We start from the raw sequence: 10,015 nt of genomic DNA, 5'->3' as shown, positions 1-10,015 counted from the left end.
TACAGCCGGCCGGAAGGTTATTAAACCAATCCTGCGCCACACCCTTCAAAGTGGTCGGGAAGCATTTGAACCAGGTAGCATCATCTACACTTTGCAAGTACATCAAGTTTTTGTATGAGGTGATATGTTCCTCAGGGTTGCCCGTGCCATTATAGGCTCCCACGAGTACACTTTTCACCTTCGGTGGCTGAGGAGCAGTCAAAATATCCTGCGAAAACGGAGGCGGCTTATCTCCAAGAGTCAGTAATTGCATCTTCCAATCAATTGGGTGAGGCTGCACTGGTTGTATTGCCCATACTGTCCGAAGACCTGGGGGCTCGGCTGCAGAATGCCATTAAAACCCTAAGGGGGCTGATACCGAGGCGATTGCACTCGAATAGGGGTTTGAGTTCGCACAGCTTGACTCCTACTAGAGATAGCCGAATTGCTATATTGGGAAAAAGAGTGGTTGGAAAATTCATCCGGCATTGTGGCAGTTGAGGCCGTGTCCGAGTAAGCGGCACGTTCCCGCTGCTTATTCCGGAGATAATCCCTTGCAACCTTCCATATTCTAGACGACTCTGCCTCCTCTCTTCGAGGCCGTCTATTCCTCCCCCCAGCCGACTGGTTTTTCGCCAACAGACTAGAGAAATTCGTCCGTGGCACCCTTGGAGACCTTCCATTTGGCCGGCGCAATGGGGTGTTCCCAGCATCTGTTGCATTAGTTGCTTTGTTTTGAGCTTTCTTTGGAGCTCCCTCTCCCTCATTCCTGGGCGGCTTCCTAGAGGTAGAAACTCGGTTGCTCTCATACTCCTTACGAAGTTTGTTGAGCGCGGCCTTTAGAGAGGCTGCGTTAACAGGAGGATCATCGGCCTCTTGAAATGAGACGGTCAGCAGATCATTGGTAAGGATTTTAGGGACTATGTCCTCTACATAGCCGTCCTCTCTTTGACGAGGGCCGGGATCAAGTGTCTAACCATCTATTGCCATAACGGACGAGTATCTTCACAGACGGCGCCAAATGTTTAGGGTAATTTTTGGAATTCCTTGGATATTGGTCCCGCTAAGCTGGCAATGAGACAGGGACACCTGCAAAAAGAACGGATATTCCTTTACCAGAATATTCGCCTCCGACGATCAAGTTAGAGATTTGAAACGGAAAAGGATAGAGAGAGAAAGTAGAGAGAAGTTAGAGTTATTTAATGCTCTTCTTTGTAATGTTGTCATCCACCCCTCCCATTATAAATGATTGGGGTATTTATAGGGGTGGGGGTTTGTGCCCTTTACGATTTGTACCCTAAAATTCTATGACGTGATTGGCCGCGCAATCACGTGATGCCACGTGTAACATGGGGGCAACGTTTTGCGGCTTTCATGAGTATTTCTTGGAATTTGGGCCATGATGTAATAAGGCCTTTTTAATGCTGATTTCAAGGGTTTTGTATGGCTTAAACGCGTGGCATCTTTCCATAGTGACACGTATTACCCTTTGATTGGGCCACAGGTCACCACGGGATTGGTCCACATACATGGGGTATTTTTACCCTTAACACTAGTAAAATAACATTCCTTTTAGAGGGGAATCGTTATCCTGGCCCTAGTACCACCTCTACTAGCTCTTCCTTTTTTACAATTTCATCACCAAACAATATATGCAACGCGATACCTAAAACTATGTTAGTTAATTTTATTTACAAGAATTAATTCACGTAGGAATTACATCGTAATGTCGTTATTCTTATTTAATTAAATTCGTTAAAAGGACAAGAAAATAAACAAGATTCGTCTTGGCTTAAGTGATCAACCAACAATAATTTAATTCAATTCTAGTCTTTATTTAACGCAAGATACTATGTGGAATTGATTAATTAATTATTTTAAAGGTGATCAAATAAAGGTGATTTAACTAAGTGTTCGAGGATTTACCACTTCTCTTTGCTAGATCTCCGTTTAGAACACTAATGGACTCCTTCTTGTTGGGGAACCTGCACCGTAGTAACAAGATATCAAAAGGGTGAGTGTTTTGGACAAGAGGGCTAGGTTTCACAAGTTATTTCGCCAGAGTTTTAGGTTAATTTATGTCTGTTTAAGCCTCGGTCTAAGCTCGTATTAATAGGGAATGATTAGGTTTAGGGTTTCGAGCATTCTTTCGCAGAAGGTGTCACGCGCAACAGATTGAGTCGCGTGCGGAATCCCAGTGCAAGTGATTAACTTGTGTTGCTATGTGCAGCGCAACTAATTGTCCTGCGCGCAGATTTATGGTAAGATTTGATTCTATATTTTCCGTATAATTCTGAATAATTCTGGACCTGTGTTTTGGCTTTTTCTTTAATTTGGGCTAGTCTTTTGTGTTTTGTGGCTTAACTAGTTATCCATAAGTATTCTCCACTTCGATCCAACACGAAGATGGCTTTATATATCCTCATTGCACTTCATGTCGGGACAGAAGGCCAAAAGTAGATGTTTACACTATGCTAGTTGTTGCTTCTAATCTAATAATGCATGCTTCACATTCTGCGGCATTATTCGTAACCTCAAAGTCTAGTTTAAGGGAGATTGGAGTATGTGCTCCCTCTAGACTTATGAGTAACACTCCTACGCCACATCCTTTTTGATTGGACTCACCGCCGAAGTACATTACCCATTTGTCATCTTGTGTCATGAGAATCTCTTCATTCGGAAGATGAGTAGTTTATGCACGACTTGTTTGAATTGGATGTTATGCCAGAAAGTCGGAAATTAATTTTCCCTTCATTGATTTTTCAAGAATGTATTTTAACTTTAATTCGGCCACCATCACCAACCACTTAAATATCCTTCCTTGTATAAGTGGTTGTTCAAACAAATACTTTATCGGGTTTTGTTGAGAAATCACATGAGTAGTGTGTGGTAGCATATAATGTCGTAATTTTTTAGTTGCCCACACTAATGCTAGGCTTGTCTTTTCCAAGGTGCTATATTTCGTTTCATATTGAATGAATTTTTTACTTATGTAATATATTGCACGCTCGACTTTTTCTACCTCTTGTGCTGACATGGCACCTGTGGATGTGTCTGTAACTGTAATGTATAGCCTAAGAAGTAGTTTGGGTACTGGTGGTGCTAAAATTGGTGGACTTTTGAGATATTATTTGATTTTCTCAAAGGCCTTTTGCCATTGATCGTCCCATTCGTGTTTCTCCTCTTTTTTCAAATTTTTAAATATTGGCTCACAAGTCATAGTCAAATTTGTTGATAAATCGACTAATGTATTGTAATTTGCCAAGGAATCCCCTAATTTCTTTTTCTATTTGAGGGGGAGGCATGTCAACAATTGCCTTTATTTTAGAGAGATCAATCTCGATGCCACGTGTGCTTACTACGTATCCGAGCAACTTACTAGAAGTTACTCCGAAGGCGCATTTTTGTGGATTCAATCGTATTTTATATTCTTTTATGCGAGTGAAAAATTTGTGTAACGCTTTTATATGTCCCATTCTATCTTTGGACTTCACGATCATATCATCCACATACACTTCTATTTCTTTATGCATCATATCGTGCAAGAGAGTCGTAGTCGTTCTTTAGTACATAGCTCCTGCATTTTTTAAACCAAATGGCATGACTATGTAGCAATACGTAGCATGTCTTTTATTAATCTTTTTTTGCCATAAAAATTTGGTTGTAACCTGCGTAACCATCCATAAAGGATAACATTGCATGTTCAGCCATGTTATCTACCAATATATCAATATGTGGTTGAGGAAAATCGTCTTTAGGGCTAGCTTTATTAAGATCCCTAAAGTAGACACACATGCGAACTCGTCCATCTTTTTTAGGGACTGGAACGGTGTTCGCTACCCATTCTAGGTAATTACATACGCAAATAAAACCGGCGTCCAACTGTTTTTGTATTTCTTCTTTTATTTTTAATGAGACATAAGGTTTCATTCGTCGAAGTTTTTGTTTTACTGGTTTAGAAGTAGGGGTTCAAGGGAATGGTATGTTCCGCGATTTCCCTATCTATTCCAGGCATGTCCTTGTATGACCAAGCAAACACAACATCGAATTCTTTGAGCGTCAATAAGAGGGTCGATCGCTCTTCCGGATTTAGAGTTAAGCCAATTTTAACTCTCTCTTATTTTGGTTAGTTCCTATATTAACTATTTCAGTTTCTTTAACGATAGGGTTCTTTTGTTCGTTCATTCACAAGTTCAACCAATTTATTAATGTTATCATCTTCATTAGATTGATTGTTATAGCATGCGAAATATTCAAGAGAAGGCATATACTCGGAAATAGAGCTCATATTATTAAAATAAAAAGAGAGTACATCAAGAGAAGAATCTTTTTTGGGATCTTTGTCCTTAGAACTAGAAAATAAAGACTCAGTACTGGTCACAAGGCCCAAATTTTTATCTTCCCTAGAGTCTATAATAAATTCATCGTCCGATTCTTCAAACATTTTCCCTTCGCCTGTGACAATTTCTAGTTTATCGCCTTTGTGATTGATCCATTTGAAAGATTTCCTCCATCCATGCTCAAAAGTTTCGTTTGAAGGGTTGATCAATGAGGTTGGGTAAAAAACTTCATCTTGAATGGCATTTTGACTGGTCATTGTTGCAACATGATTTTGCTCTTGTCCAAATAACAAGTTAAATGCTTGCCCATCATAGCACCCTAGAGTTGGGGTTTTTTATTTAACGATACTAAGATTGTCATCCAAGAAGTAGCAATCATGAAATATTTCAAATCCAGGTGTAGATACCCATTTGTGTCTCCTCAAAACCAAACCCAGTGATGAGTACCTTTCACGTCGAATCATAATCGAATGAAGTGAAAGTGTTGAAAGTCTAGTGTTGCGGATAGTTTTAATTTCTTTTCTCTCAGTTTTTTAAAACTTATTTTAAGAAAACAGCCAATCTAGTTTGGTTGGTCCATGATATGGGTCCAATGGTAGTGTAGTTGGATGGGGCTTGACAAGAGCTTTCCAACGATATATTATAAGCTCAATCCGATAAATATTAAGGAAGTTATGGCCAATTTACCAAACTAGGCCCGGTTTGAGCCTTATATGCGGCCCAATGATCTAGAGGAGGGCCTAATATGATTTATCATTCCTAATGCAATTAGGAATGGTTTTAGTCTTCTAGATTCTTCTAGAAGGTTCTTTTCATTCCTAATTCAGTTTGCATTGATAAATTGACTTTTGTTGACTTTTCAGAGTTTTAATTAAAATCAAAGAGCATTTTTGAGGAAAAGATACGATTTTATCCTCCTGTACGGCAAAATTTATCTGATTTTAGAAAACGCGTCAAAAACAGAATTGGCGCCTAACGCCAGGCATTGGCGCCTGGCGCCAATGACCAATTCCTAGCGTCAATCTCGTTTTGCGTGCGCCAGACTCTGTTTTGTTAATTTTATCTTTTTGGCTGATTTTCTCTATAAATAACGTATTAAAAACTTCGTTTTCATTCATCAATAACCAGCTTTTCAATTATAATCACCTACAACCAGTTTTCAATTCTCTTTCATTCTTTTTAATCGTTCGCTAATTCTCATCAAGATTTCCTTAATAATTCAATCACCATCTCTCTCTTTCTTTCTCTTTTTCTAAACTTGCTTTTTACGTACAAAATTCCGCATTCATTAGATATAGAAACATCTAGCCGTATTCGAAGTTGCCTTCTCCCTAGACGTGAAAGGTTTAGTTTCTGAGGGTTTGGTCCCAAATCTCTCTTTCAATTATTTAATTTTGAGCAAGATGTTGTTTACTATCCGAGTGGAATATGGATCAAGCTTGAATGGTTCTTCAAAGTCTTCTTCCATTTCGATTGTGAATATTGGCTCCACGGCGAATCCCCACATGTCCTCTTCATCATTATCATGGTTTATTTCTAAGAGTGATTGATCATTTATTGCTATTTTTAGTGGAGAAGCATGTATAGTCATCAGAAGCCCTTGATAGTTTAACCTAATCATTTGATGAAGTGAGGATGGTATTGCACCAAGCTCATGTATCCAAGGACATCCAAGTAAAAGGTTGAATGTAGGTTTTATGTCCATAACATGGAATTCAACCATATTTTGGATTGGGCATGTGGTAATTGGTATCTTAACAGTTTCACACACCGATCTTCTCGAATTGTCATAGGCCCTAATGCTTTGTTTTGTTGATTGGAAATCTTTTTCTTGATTTAGGCCTAAGTATTTTGTCGTTCGTAATGGGCTTACGTTTACAGCCGACCCATTGTCCACCAAAGTTAGAGGGATATTGTATCCCTTGCATCCCACAGTTAAGTATAACGCATTGTTGTGGGTAGTATCTTTTGAAGGCAAATCATCATTAGTGAAAATGATTAACTTTTTGGATTTCTCGCTAGTAAGCAAGCTAACGAGGTCCTGAGGGGTTGTGTCTGTGCTTACAGATAAAGATTTTAGAGCGTTCATGAGAGAATTCCTATGTTCTTTAGAAGTACTTAGGAGTTCCCAAATGCTAACATTCGCCTTGGATTGACGAAGTTGTTTGACCAATGGATCTTCCACCTCAAGTGGAGGTGGTATTGTATTTTTTGTTTGACCTTGAGTTTGATTTTGTGTGGTCGAAGATCCATTTGGTGGTGGTGCTTGGTAGACTTGCCCAGAACGAGTCAAATGATCTATCTCATTTTGGTTAGTCATAGGACTCATAAACCAACTTTCTTATAGTGGCTTTGGATGCGCCTCCATTTAAAGATGTTCCATGAGTTGTGCTTGATGCCATTGTTCATCCAAGGAGAGATTCGATAAATCTTGCGATTTTCCAATGAAATGATCCCAATCAAGCGCTCCATTTGTTTCATTTTGCAAACAAGATGGAGGTGGGACGGCGGCATACTTAGAGACACATAAGTCTTGAAAGTCGTCGTCCTATAATCCACATACTTCATTAGTTGACCCTATGAGTATTGTGGATAGAGGTTTTCCTATAGGTGTGATATAGTCCAAAGGATTGAACATATCACTTCTCATATGGTCCTCATCGATGTGAAACACCCCTAAGGGGGATGTATTATTGTTAGGTTTAGGCGTGGGAATTCTCCAATCGTCTACTAAATCTTGTATTTTGTGTTTTAAGACATAGCAACGTTAAGTATCATGTCCAACTCCTCTATGATAAGCACAATAAGCATTACCATCCCATTGAGGAAATCTTCTTTTTGGTGGAGTGGGTGGTGTCAGCCCTGTTGGCGCAAGTAAGCCTTTTTCATTTAATTTTTCAAACAATTCTTTATAGCTTACAGAAAATGGAGTAAATTTTCTTTCTTTTGTCCATCTTTTTCTAGGATCATCATATCGATTTGTGTAATTGTGTTGCGTGGTGGTCGCAAATACGTCGATAAAGGATGATGTATTATCATTCCCTTTTTGTAGTTATTCTTAAGTTGATGATGATGATGAGGTTTGTTTTCTTTTTCTTTAGAAAGATCATCTTCAATCCTAGTAGCCACATAATAAACCTTTTGAAAAGTGTCTAAACCAAGGTAACGTAGATGTTTTTTGTACTTTCATGACAGTTGTCAATGAAATTTTGTACTAACTCGAGTTCAGGCGGCCTTTGGGCAAGGTGGGCAACCTTTTCTCGCCATCTACCATAGAAAGCAAGGAAACCTTCATCGTCGCCTTGATTAAGCATCTCAAGTTCACGTAAAGTTGACTTAAACTCTACGTTACTCTCATATTGGGTAATGAAAGCCGAAACTACATCTTACCATGTTGCCTTGAATTTTGGATCTAGCCCATAGTACCACTCTCTTGCGGTTGGGTCTAGGGATAAAGAGAAAGTTAAAGCATAAAGCTTAGGATCAACTCCCTTTAATGTCATAGTGCCAGTAAAACACATTAAATGATTTTGTGGGTTATTGGTTAACTTAAATATTGGCAAGTCCGTAGCTACGAACTTTTTCGGTAAAGCAAGTCCTGCGGGAGGAGCAAACTTTTCTACGTCAAAGTACTTGTTCCGCATTGTAGAACGAAGAACTAGCTTCTCCAACGACTTTTCTTGGATAAATAATTGTTCCATCGTTTCCTACAAGGCTTAGGTTTCAACATTTTTCTTTTCAGCCTTTTCCATTTTCTTAATTCTTCTTTCCTCGGCCTCTTGAGCCTCTTCCCTTCTCAAACGAAGAATCTCTTGTTGAAGTTCTTCGATGGTTGGCATTGTTGTTGGACTAGGACTATTTGTCGAAGAAAAGTGGTTTAAAAGGGGTTGATCTTTGGGTGGTAAACGTAGAATGCGAGTGCCCGGGAGTCTTCTTTCCTAAGCTTGGAAACCGGCCCTAAAGGAGTATGAAAGGAAAAGTAAATCGATACGCTTGTTTAAAAAGGGAGAAAAAAAAACGTAAAATATATTCTAACGGATAACATCACCCTTAACAATTCTTTAATGAAGATATTGTTCGGACGAGTCAATTTGTTTTTTGAGAAATCAAAATTGACTCGTTCAGTGGGCGCGCGTAAGTGACTAAGTTGCGCGCGACTACCGCGCGTAAAGGAATCTCTTGCGATGGGAGGGGTCGCGCAACTCACTGAGTTACGCGCGCCACCTTCTCGTAGGATTTTTTTTAATTCGAGCGTTTTTTTTTTTTGTCATCGTTTTTTTTTTTTTTTGACTTTTTAAAAAAAAAAAATTTTGCTATCCTTTGAATATGACTATAAATCACGTAGAGACAACTTCGTAATTGGGAACCTAGACCATACTAAAAAAAATTTTTTGCTATCCTTTGAATATGACTCTAAATCACGTTGCATATAGTCACATAATCACATAAGCATGCCATAAGTCAAGATTCACGCAATGCCATTCTAAGGGAAAAAAAGGCTTGGGTGTCCAACGGTACCATATTTTAAGAAACGACGCACAAATCAATCGCTCAACGTGTTGATTCATGGCATCGCCCTCCCAACATTTTGTTGGCAATATGGGTGGGATGATTGTTATTGATTTCGGGATAGAAGCCTAGTGTTGGCGACCCCTAGTAAATGAGCCAATCCCCAATGGTTTAAGTGTGATATGATTATGCATAATGCAATGTTTCTTTTTTAGTTTTTAATTTTGTGCAAAAGGAAGATGTTATGCGTTCAAGTCTCGCTCTCTAACTAGAGATTATCCAAGTTAATTCTCGTTACAACCCATAGGCAACCTTGTGCTGGAAACCTTGGGTCATAACTACGAACTAATCATGTAACCTCTAAGTCCCCAGCGGAGTCGCCACTGTAAGGATGGGGTTCCCATCGTAAGGGGTCCTCTCCTTTATTGCCCATAGCCCTTTAAAAGCCTAGGACTTTACACTTGTTAGGGTGTAGTAGGATTCGAATTCCTGATTGTGTTGGGGAACCTTGAATTTGAATCCATTCTATCATTATGCTTTTTCTTAAGAAACAAGTAGGAAGTCCCCAATGAGTTTTACAAAAACTCATAAACCTAGTTCATGCCTTTCTTCCATGTGAAGTTCATGGAATAATTAGCACGAATCATAAGTTTACCCATGCCCAAATTGGTCTATAAACCATAAATGAGTTCGGGAGCGAGGGCACTAAAATAACGTTCCCATTAGAGGGGAATCGTTATTCTAGCCCTAGTGCGGCCTCTACTAGCTCTTCTTTTTTCAAAATTTCATCACCAAACAATATATGCAACACGATACCTAAAACTATGTTAGTTGATTTTATTTACACATACCAATTCACGTAGGAATTACATCGTAATGTCTTTATTCTTTATTTAATCAAATTCGTGAAAGCACAAGAAAATAAACAATATTCGCCTTGGCTAAAGTGATCAATCAACAATAATTTAATTCAATTCTAATCTTTATTTAACGCAAGATACTATGTGGAATTGATTAATTAATTATTTTAAAGGTGATCAAATAACGCTAATTAATTAATTAAGGTTCTTTTAGACAAGAAAATAAATATAATTTAAGTAAGTGCTTGGGAATTTACCACTTCTCTTTGCTAGATCTCCGTTTAGAATACTCGTGGACTCCTTCTTGTTGGGGAACCTCCACCGTAG

This window comes from Chenopodium album, chromosome 5 (assembly GCF_948465745.1).
Source record: "Chenopodium album chromosome 5, dcCheAlbu1.1, whole genome shotgun sequence".
Taxonomy (NCBI): Eukaryota; Viridiplantae; Streptophyta; class Magnoliopsida; order Caryophyllales; family Amaranthaceae; genus Chenopodium; species Chenopodium album.
This window is presented reverse-complemented; position numbering follows the sequence as displayed.